General features: G+C 38.7%; 1 long non-coding RNA gene across 3 annotated transcripts in view; it reads left to right on the top strand.

Moving 5' to 3' along the window:
- The window catches only part of LOC125636788 (uncharacterized), a 409,942-nt gene that overhangs the window by 39,531 nt on the left and 359,111 nt on the right, over nt 1-11,300 (top strand). For 2 of the 3 annotated variants that reach the window (XR_012668505.1, XR_012668509.1), the window contains exon 2: nt 11,000-11,097. The exons of the other annotated variant lie outside the window; for it this stretch is intronic. This is a non-coding gene — a long non-coding RNA (uncharacterized LOC125636788). The remainder of the gene's footprint in view (nt 1-10,999; nt 11,098-11,300) is intronic. 3 annotated transcript variants of the gene reach the window in all.

Raw genomic sequence — 11,300 nt, 5'->3', positions numbered from 1 at the left:
CTTAAACAGACAGCATTTTTTGAAACTTAGGTGACTCCAGGAGGCAGGTGACAAGGAAGTTCTTTCCTCATGCCCTGTGTCTTGATGGCTCCTCCTCTGCTTTCCTTTCCCTTTAATTTGTCTTCTATCAAACCAGCATTAAGAACTAATGTAAGCATTGTATTATATTTTAAAGGGAAAAATATGCCTGCATTTCTAGCTGGTAGGGAATCTATTTTCCCCCCATCATAAAAATCTTGACAAAAACAAAATACACATTTCCCTCTATATTTTTCTTTGAAATCATTCAGGTTTTAATAGGGGGGAAATTAAAACTGATCATTCTCAGTCTTTTATTACAAAAACAGAAATTTTACCCATTTTGAATCATTTTAATAAAAATGGATGTTTTTTGCAAAAAGTTAGTTAACATCTTCAGGTAGACCTGAAGAAGAGCTCTGCATGGCTCGAAAGCTCATCTTGTTCACCAACAGAAGGTGGTCCAATAAAAGATATTACCTTAGCCAGCTGGTCTCTAATATTCTGGGACTTGCACAGCTACAACAACACTGCAAACCACGTTAGTCAGAAATTTTGACAAACTTTTCCATCAGCTCTAGTTGTGATTGTTTCTTTAATTCCTGCGGGCACATTCTACTCTTATTTTCAACTATGTTGTCCCAGGGGAATTAATGGAGCTGCACAAGTGTAAATGAGAGCAGAATTTGGCCCAATATGTTTAACTGGAATAAAGATGGCAAGTTTAAATGAATTAATAAAGCATATTGAGCCAATTCTGCTCTCACTTCCATCCAGACTGCCCCATTGGAACCATTGCGGCTACTTAGAGGTAGATTAGAACAGAACTGGTTCAATGTATTTAATTATAAATTGTCATCTTTTTTCCAAACACCTGTCATGAAGTTGAGAGGTATGAACTAAATGAGAAGAGCACTTCATACGGTTCCTGTCTGCTACAGACCTATTTATTCTTTGTTGTAACTTTATATCTTATGCAAGAGGAAAAGCATCAATTCTCTGTGTTCAAACCAGTGTCCATAATGCAACAGAAGTGCTAACACTGAAAATTCTTCAGCGACAGGTTTGTGTCAGAACCTATGAAGATGTTGTCCATGAACACAGTTCATGCATAAAAACATATACAAAGAAGCTTATGAGGGCAAGTTTTTGCTTATGATTTCACCAGAATTGAAGCTAATTGAATATGAGAAGTGCCAGACACCACAATTTATAGGCAGAACCAAACACTTAGGGCTTTTCAAGATAAAAGTCCACTTGAAGCCAGAATTAACTCAGTTTACAAATTCAAGTATTTTACATGCTGTATAAAAGACATGGAAAGGAGAACATGCTTCTGTCAGCTACTGACTTTCATATTTTATATCTATCCATCACATCCCATTCTAATACAATGTAGCTGTCTTCTGCATAAGGAATGTGCTGTGAGTGAGAACTCGATTTAATGAATATCATATGGGGACCAGAGATGGGTGAACAAAAAAAATAAGTTTTGAAAACACCCAAAATATCCTTTTCTGAATCTTGTGGGTCTGTAAAATAGGGCTGTCTTGCCATGCTTTTGGAGTCCCAGTCATCCCCAAGTCAATGGGAATTATTCATATACTGCAGTGGGAGGCTGAGTGGAGGGAGAATAGAGCCAATTCGACTAGTTCAGTGAGAACTGCTTTTCTCATTGTGTTAATGAACTTCTTCCCACCTCAATGAGGACAAGCAGAGGTATCTGAAAATAAAAATTAAAAATAACAAAAAAATTAACTAAACTTTTACAAAACTGCTGAAAAAGTTGACTTTGTATTTTTAACAAAGGTTCAGGTCAGTTCCTCTTTTATCTGGATCAGTTCACCCAACCCAAGCCACTCATCTATTTTCTTCCACCTGCTGGGAACAAGAAATGGGGGAACGGGAGAAGCAAGTTAGTTAATCTAAAGGGAATTATCAAACTATAGCTCAGAGACTATGATGATGGATGGTTAGGGTTTGTAGGATTGGACCTCTGTGTGTGTATGTATGTATTGCTATGCTTCACTATAATCAAAGTATATTTTACAATAATAGGGTCTTCAGTACATCAAACATTTTTGCTACAAATTATAGTTCTAAAATGTGGAACAGAAAGATAATTGCACTTTCTCTGTGCCATTATGGAAATTGACAGGCAAGTGTCTAATTAATTCAATCTCTTTGTGTAAGTCAGGGTGTTCTATTTTCCTTCTTTTATTTAATTTTAAAACATTGGAAACATATACTGTAGATTAGCAGCCCAAGTGTCAATGTCATGATATCTCAATTTTAAAATTCAGTGTTACACACTCATCAGTTCACTTCTTGAGATTCAATAAATTCTCACATTCTTGGACAGACTGGTCCAGGATGTATGGGATTCTAGAAGCATCTGGTAAATGCTCTGATATTTTGCCTTGTCTAAGGGACAGTTACTTTTTTTAAGGTAAGCTACACTGTAAATTACTATATTTCAAGGAAAGTGGAAAAACAACACCTGCAAGTATTTTTTCTAGCTCCAGTGCTTCACAAAATATCAGAACTTCACATAATTCACAAGTCACATAATTCTGATTTACAGTCTTGCCTTTCTTCATTTTTAGTTCTGATCTAATTGTAGCAGAGACTAACTCAAGCTTGCAGAGAGCAACTTAAATACAGTTTCTCCCTAACAGATGTAAATTGCCCACATTCATGTACTCATAGGTTGGGGACTGGAACCAATACCATGTTTGTTAAATCATATGGCCCACTGGAAAAGTACCCAGAAAAATTCCACAGATTCCACAAATAGAAAGAACATTGTGGTCTACTTTTGCAAAATGTTTGTGTGTGTAAATGCAAGAGACTATATTTTTGTGGAAGGACATAGATTAAGAAAGGGGCATATTCTGTGGGGTTTTATTTTTGAGACAAAGGTTTCAACTTCTACTATATGCTAGCAATGTGGCACTAGTGTCTTCTGCTACTTGTGTGAGGAATGCAAAATGTGAGATCACCAAATTTCTCATCATTCATGACCTGATGCTTGGTGAAATTCTTGCTCTTGCCTATGTTATGGAAACCTGGCTGAATGACTCAGCTAGACTTGTGCTTGCACAGCTATTTCTGACTGTTTACTCAGTGCTACATGAGCCTAGAGGAGGCAGTGGAAGAAAACTGGCATATATTTTGAATCTGACCTTGTATATAATAGAAGCCCACTCCCAGAAAAAAAAATCAAGTGCATCCACTTAGAATGAGAATCCCTGGTGAGAGCCAATGCAGAACTCATGGTGGTATATAGATTACATGAGAGTTTGTCAAGGGCTGTCAGAGCTAGCTGAGCAAGGGAATTCCTAAATTAAATGTATAGTGTTTGGGGACTTTTATACCCAGGCATACTACACTTTCTGCTAAATTCTATGGTGACTGTCAGATTCTCCCATGTATCCTATGGAGGAACTTGACAGCTGGACACATCTTTGACCTATTCTTAGGGGCTTTAACCTGACATACCACCATGCTTAAATCCTGTCAACATTCTTTTTTAACATCTATGAGAGTCCACTAATGGAGACTGTAAGATGTCATGTGCAATCTCAAAGCTGAGTGGAACCACTTGGAGTCTGACCCTTCTATAAGCTGCATGGGAGGGGAGAGAGGAGAGCGCCACTCCTGTAGAGGCATTCCATTTTTTTTAAAGCTGCTCAGATACTAACGTGTTGGATGCATTTAAAAGGGTGGAGTACATAAAAACAATAAATAAAATTTTGGGATAAATGCCTTTAAAACTGTTACAGGTTTTCTAGGAATCTGTTCACCATTCACAACTTCTTATGTTTTTTGCTGAGGAATCTGCTTGTCAGAACACATCAACAATTAATGATCATTGCAAATTATCTGTAGCATATGACTTCTAGTATATTATCCAGAAGGCTAAAGAAATAAGGCTGGCATCAGTGACTTTACCCATCTGGGCATAACATACATTTGTTTTTTCAAGTGCCTCTGTAAAAGTTTGTTTAGAAGTGTTCTTGGATTGGGGGATCTTGATGATTAATGGCTACAGTCTGACAGCCCAAAAACTTATATTCTTTTGCACCTACAGTTAACTCTTTCACTGATGAAAGGGCATGCATGCTGCATTTTTAAATGGAATGTTCTTTCAAGCACCAGGGTAGTTCAAATGTATGGAATCTACTGTTCAAATTTGGAACTGGACATTCCTGGTATGTTAGGAGACTGTATTTAATTAAAGCCAGAACAAATTGTGGGCCTAAATTACTTGTCAGTGTCCCTGTAAGTAATATATGGAATTTTCCATTCATATTGGTTGTAAATTATGTTTCATGAGCATTACTGAATTTATTTTCCCTCTGTCCTTTTTTAGTGTTTAGGGTATCTGGTCCCTGTGAGTAAACAAGGCCCAGCACCTTTGTATCAGAGCTGGTGGTCCCAATTAGTCAATTATGTGTGTGTAGGGGGGGAGGGGAAGCATTACACCTGGGGTTATAAAAGTCTGTCAGACAGCAGGTGTCAAGTTATTGACTTGAACCATATAGAACATGGTTGCAACCAAGGTCCTGTAGTGGCACCAAATCTTGTATAAAGGGGGTCAAATAAGGTGTCTCAGACAAGGTTATGGTTTGCTGGTTATGATTATGCTGTCTATATGTGTGTATTGCTTTTGTAGTTAAAGTTATGAATACTGGCTATATACTGTCTGTATTTCAAACTTATGCTATGCTTCTGGGGGACACCCCAGGCAAGTTGGTGTCAGCTCTGCCTAGCCTGCTTGATGGCCCCTTAAGGACCATCAGCTATACAATTGACCCATTGAGAGAAGGCAGACATGCCTTGTGACTCAGCAAGGTATGCACTGAAATGCCTTTGGATAGAACTCTGAGGTTTTTCTATGCCATGTGAGGGACAGCTTGTCTTTGGGACAAAGAAAGCAGAGACCACATGGCAAGAGAATATAAAAAGCTGCTGCAGCTCCTCCATCTCTTCTTCAATTCTGCTTCATACTGCTGAAGGAACTTTGCTGCACTGAAGCTTTGAACAAAGGACTGATTGCGGGAGGGATAGCTCAGTGGTTTGAGCATTGGCCTGCTAAACCCAGGGTTGTGAGTTCAATCCTTGAGGGGACCATTTAGGGATCTGAGCCAAAAATTGGGGATTGGCCCTGCTTTGAGCAGGGGGTTGGACTAGATGACCTCCTGAGGTCCCTTCCAACCCTGATATTCTACGACCTATGCCAGCTGTGGATGTACTCCAGAGACTTGATTTGAAACTGCAGTTTATTCCGTCACTGCTACAAGCCTGAACAAAGAACTTTGCCATGACTGTATGTAATTGATTCCATTTAACCAATTCTTGCTCTCATCTATATCTTTTTCATTTTATGAATAAAACTTTAGATTTTAGATTCTAAAGGATTGGCAACAGCGTGATTTGTGGGTAAGATCTGACTTGTATATTGGTCTGGGTCCTTTGGGATCGAGAGAACCATTTTTCTTTTACTGAAGTATTGGTTTTCATAACCATTTGTTCCCATAACGAGTAGCACTGGTGGTGATACTAGGAAATGGGTGTATAAGGGAATTGCTGGTGTGACTTGTGGGTAGCAAGTGGTGTAAAACCAACGTCTCCCCTGTTTGGCTAGTTTGGTTTGCCTTGATGTGCACAGAAACCCCAGCCTTTAAGCAATTTGTCCTGAATTGGCACTCTCAGTTGGATCTTGCCAGAACCAGCATCATTACAGCAGGTAGAGAAGGATTGATTGGGAGCAGGTTGTGTATGGGGAGAGGACCCACAGAGGAGTGGAGTTAACTTCTGTGGAGCAAAGGGTGAGGTGCCCAGGAAGATTGCTGTGGATCTGCTATTCCAGAAGAACACCAGAGCTGGTGGAGAGCAAAGAGGGCTGAGTAAGGGCTGGGTGAACTGAGAAATGTTCATTTTGCTTATGTTTGGATTTAAACTTCTTTAAAGGAGACTGGGTGGGGCAGTGTATGCTTGGAAGCTGGGGAGAAGCTCTGCCTTTTGACACTGACATTCTTAAATTAAGAGAAAATCAGAACCTTGTTTCTAAACCTCTGCAAATACCAGGGTGAGGGAACAATTAGCGCTTGCCCCATGGTTCTGGTCTCAGGACATATTGAAATTGGCCTTCTTGTTGTACAAATGCCGCCAAAATCTTGCAACCCTAAATATTTAGTATTCGTTGCTGTTTTTATCTGTACTCTGTTCCCAATTCAGCCTCAACCTCAGAATCTAAATACCACTGCCTCCATAATCTCTGTTTAAAAGTGAAGGAGTACTTGTGGCACCTTAGAGACTAACCAATTTATTTGAGCATGAGCTTTCGTGAGCTAGCTCACGAAAGCTCATGCTCAAATAAATTGGTTAGTCTCTAAGGTGCCACAAGTACTCCTTTTCTTTTTGCGAATACAGACTAACACGGCTGTTCCTCTGAAACCTGTTTAAAAGTGCTATTTCTCCTCTACTCATCTCAATATACAAAATGAATGATACAAAGAGCACTACCACCATTCTCAGTTGTTAAAACAGAATTTTCTCAGTCACTGAGATGCTTAAAAAGGGACAGCTGGAATGCTGGGGCGGGGCGGGGCAGAACATGTTCTCCTTTTGTTTTGCTGGCCAGTCAGTCCCTTAAAACACACTCTAAAATCCTATTAGGAGTCTGATTCTGAGTGTGACCGTGATGTATTTAATTTACTGTCCCTTTCAGCAACTACACTGCCCCAGCTTTGTAGATGAGTACCAGGAAGGAGCTCTACTAACACCTTGCTGCATGAGGACAAGGTACACCCATTTGCTATAAAGCTTCTGAGGAAAGGGCTAGAAGAAAAGGGCAAATTCAGCACACTCCCACTTTTATTACATTCAGCCCTATCAGCCACCAACCTTCCAGCATATCCCTAGGAAGAGGGAGAAGCATTGCCTGCAGCACAGGCATCCCTATCTACCATCTCCTCCATTTTATATATATTCACATCATCTTTTTGCTCATGAGGGAGATAATTATAGCCTGGCTCACAGAACAGCTCCTGAGGAGCCCATTGGCCAGAGTTCAAGTCTCTGGGGTTTACAGTTCATTGTGGCTGTACCTTAAAATCCTTCTAAATACAGAAAGGAGAATGAGATCAAGAATGGTACTAAATGCATCTTTCTTAATTTCTGAAGTTATCTGCCTCACCTGCAGTATTTAGATGGATTAGTGGACTACTGAGTCCTAAACTTCGAGTAAATGGAGGTGACCTCCTTTAAATGACTATGTACAAAATATATTTTGTCAGACAGTCCAATAATCCAAATCCCTTAAACTGCAGTAAGCTTAAGTTATTTTAGATGCATGAATGAAAAAAGTAAAATTGATTTTGTTTTTTCTGGACACTAGCATTAAGGAAAGTCAAAGAATGAAATTTGTTTGATATTCAAATGAATAACAATAACAGCATTGAATTTAATCCTTTTTTTAAAAAAAAGCCCTTTTACATGGAAAAATGAATTTAGAACAAGCTGGTGTGTCCCAAAGGATACAATAAATTATTGCTTTCTCTACAGTATTGGATGTTTTATCATACTTCATTACTTCCCACATATAAAACTCATAATAAAAAAAATCCCTAATAAGTTAGAATCTCTGTTTCTATACCAAAAGGTATTAAACATTGTACCATACATGGAAATCAAAGGGAAACATTTTGTTAAAAATTGTCTTCCTGTTTTAGAAAAAGAACAAAGACTAGTCATAATAATTCATGGAAATGGCCTCTCAAACCACAGATGTCTTTTAGCCATCCAAAATGGGTGCTGAGATCAAAAGGTGAGTTTCGCGCATTATGGGCAGATGTTGTGTAGGCAGCTCTCATTTGGTCTAACAAAGACGTATTCATGAGCAGGGCTTGAAAAGACCACTTTGCACAGGATTACAATCACTGGTGACTGAGAGTTCTTCCCCTCATAAATAAGGACCTCTCTTCAGGCTGTATTGCAAACAGCTGAACCTGAACAAAAAAGTTCATGAAAACTGGAAAAAAACCGAGGAGTACTTGTGGCACCTTAGAGACTAACACATTTATTTGGGCATAAGCTTTCGTGGGCTAAAACCCACATTCTCGAGTGAACGTTTGTGAAGTATTTTCACTTTCTTCCTCTTCTCTCTGTATAAGTGGCTAGAACAGAATTCTCTGTTACTGAATTTCTCTGAGTTGATCACCCATGGATTTATATGTAGTAGCAACCAATGTAAGGTCATATAGGTAAAGAAGGGATGAATCTGTTTGATTAAGGATGGATCCAGAACTTTCCCTAAACTCAAACAGAAACTTTCTGAGGGCTGAAAAAAATGGCTTCCTTCTCACCCCACCCCACAACTACATTGTATTTCATAATTGTGCACCTCTGCACTTCCTACTTCCAGCAGGGTTTGAAAGTGCTGAAACTAGATAGTTGTTATCCCAGCTAGGTCAGGGCCCCATTTTGCTAGTCACTGTATAAACATATAGTAAATGATAGTAAAATCTCCAGGGTGTGAGCTATCTAAAAGAAATATTAGAGGAATGGCCCTCTAAATACAGTTTATGTGCGCCCTATTTTAAAAGACTGGGAAAGAAAAATATTACCAAATCTAATACACTTCCTGAGCACCAAATGTAATTTACATTGGTAAATAGATTTTCTAGTAAAGTCAATGACCTTGACTTTGATCACAACTGAACTAATGGAGCTGTGACCCTGAGGATTTGTCTTCACTGAGAATTTTAAACATTTTCCCCCCACCATTGGTCTATTACCAGCACAGTTCCACTGCTGAGAGCACCGGTTGAGACTGGCTACAGGCATTTTTATGACCATTTCATCTAACGCTGCTCTGAGTTGCTGAAAAAGACAGTAAACCAGCATTAAAAGCTGTCATACCCAGGATCTCACTTTGAATAGGATTCTAGGGTGTTTGTGTGTGTTTGACAGAGAAGAAACGTGAACTGATCCTCAAATTATCATATAAAGTATCCCCTTTCATGCTTCCCAGTAATGGATTGGGATTGATAAAGGTCCACTTATACATTAGCTTCCTACATTTTAATGTGTGCATAATTCTATTCTGATCAGGTCTTAAAAACATGGTGTTAAATAGAGCTGGGTGAAATATTTTGACCACAACATTATTTAACTGAAAATGCAGATCTGGGTTGACCAAAGCATTTAATGAATTTGTGTATATTTTGGAAAATTATTTGTAAAAAATGTAAAAAGGAAAAAAACTTAAACCAGTGGCTGAGGCAAAACCTTTTTATTGGGGCCAACTTCTGTTTGTGAAAGTGACAAGCTTTCAGACTACACCTAGCTCTTCTTCAGGTTCCTGTCCCTTTGACAGTGCTCTTCCTCTCCCATTGTCTAATTTGACAAATCATCAGAATATGTTCTTGTGATGAAAAATATGCAGTAAAAGTAGGTTTCATTTTATGCTAACAATCTTTGAGGTAAAAATTACTCACCTGCTATGTACAATCGTGTTTTCAATTTCTAATGTTTTTTCTGCTACTAAGATGTACAAGGTTATCAAATAGAAAAAAACAAAATTAAGTTTCTGCTTCACCTCTCTTGTTGGTTGTAGTGAAATGAAAACTAATAGTGGTTCATTGTAATGATGTGGACAGATTGTATATCTCCCATGGTCTTGACAAGGCAGAGGGACAGTAGTAAATGGCTGAACTTCAAAAAGTCTGGGAGTTGAGGTCAGTTCATCTGTAGCTAGAAGCTCAAAGTACTCCCCAGATGTAGCTAAGCATTCCTGTCTGTATTTCACAGAGGATAAGTGACTTACTCTTACTCTCTGAACAAGGTATTTCCACTAAAATTGCTTGCCTCTTTCTCTGAAGTATTTAGTAATAGTCATTATCAGGAACATCACTGGACTAGATGGGTCACTGGTCTAATCCTGTATGTTAATTCCTATGTTTCTGTTGAATCATATCCATCTTCAGCATTGAGGTAGGAAGGTATGTGCATTGTCCATTTCTGTAGCGTATGCACAGCTACCTCAGCCATCCTCCTCCCCCCACTTCTCCCCTCATATAAATTTGTAAATCAAGCCACAGTCCTCAGTGGCTTGGCCTCCTCAATTCAGTGGAAGCATTTCAGGCTCTGCACACCAATGGAGAACAGGATGCAGACAGGGATTTGGATGGGAAGGAATAGCTCTGAATTTCTTTAGACCTGGTTTGAAACATGGAAAGCATGTACAGGAAATGAAAACCTTTGGATGGGTGGGGGAACGTTTACAGCATCTTCACAAAAGAACCTTGGTCAGGGTTCAATACTGGTAGCTAGGTACTGATCTACTCCTTGCTTATTTAGCTTTTTTTTTTTTTTTTTACTTGATGCACTGCTGGTGACATACTCAGGAGGCAACAAAGAATAACGATAAGCAAATTAGTGCATTAGCTTCCTGTATCTTCCAACAGCTAGAAAATGGATTCCTAAAGTCAGTGTGATTCTTAAAAGAATAGGGTACAAGATTTTAAATTTTTCAGATATGTGCTACTTCTGTGGCTTTATTAGCATGTGGATAAGCCTCCAGCTGGCTTCTTGGTTTTTGAAAATCAACTGGAAATCTAACTTATTAAAAATGAGGAATACTGCCTTAAATCGGGTTCAAAAATGGTCAACAGAGCTTTCTAAATCACATACTGAGCTCCAAATGCATATAGGTCGTAGTGTACATAATTTTGTACATTGGAAATATAAAAGCATAAGCAAGGCAGCTCACTTTATTGAGCTGAATTAATAGCTCTTTAAAAAAACCCTTAATTTTGTATGGAGTTGGACTAGATACAGTAGTCATTCATCTAGACTATTGTTAGTAGCTCCTTCTGAATAACAACCAGAAAAACTTAACTGAAATATTGGCTTAATGAACTAGTTATCCACTCCCAGTTCCAAATGCTTTTTTATTTTTTGTTTCATTCAGGATCTGGAAGTGTGTGCCAAATCGTGGATAAACACTGTCTTCATTTCCCTAATAGCTAAGAAAATGACTTGCTATGCTCCTGCTGGCTCCATTATCAGGTTTGAAATTCCCTTCCAGCACAGTTATGGGGTGAGATTTATGACAGAAACACTGTGTTGCCTTTACAGCTGGTTTTAGTTTCTTTTTTGAAAGGAATTGTCTCCCCCTTTTGTATCAAAATTACAAGAAATTTCTTACAGCAGCATGTTTACCAACATATTACAGCACATACAACAGGGAAAATAGTGTACATTGCTGAGAT

The sequence above is a fragment of the Caretta caretta genome, chromosome 5, assembly GCF_965140235.1.
Source record: "Caretta caretta isolate rCarCar2 chromosome 5, rCarCar1.hap1, whole genome shotgun sequence".
Taxonomy (NCBI): Eukaryota; Metazoa; Chordata; order Testudines; family Cheloniidae; genus Caretta; species Caretta caretta.
Note: the sequence above shows the minus strand (reverse complement) of the source record. Positions and strands in the feature narration are given on the sequence as shown.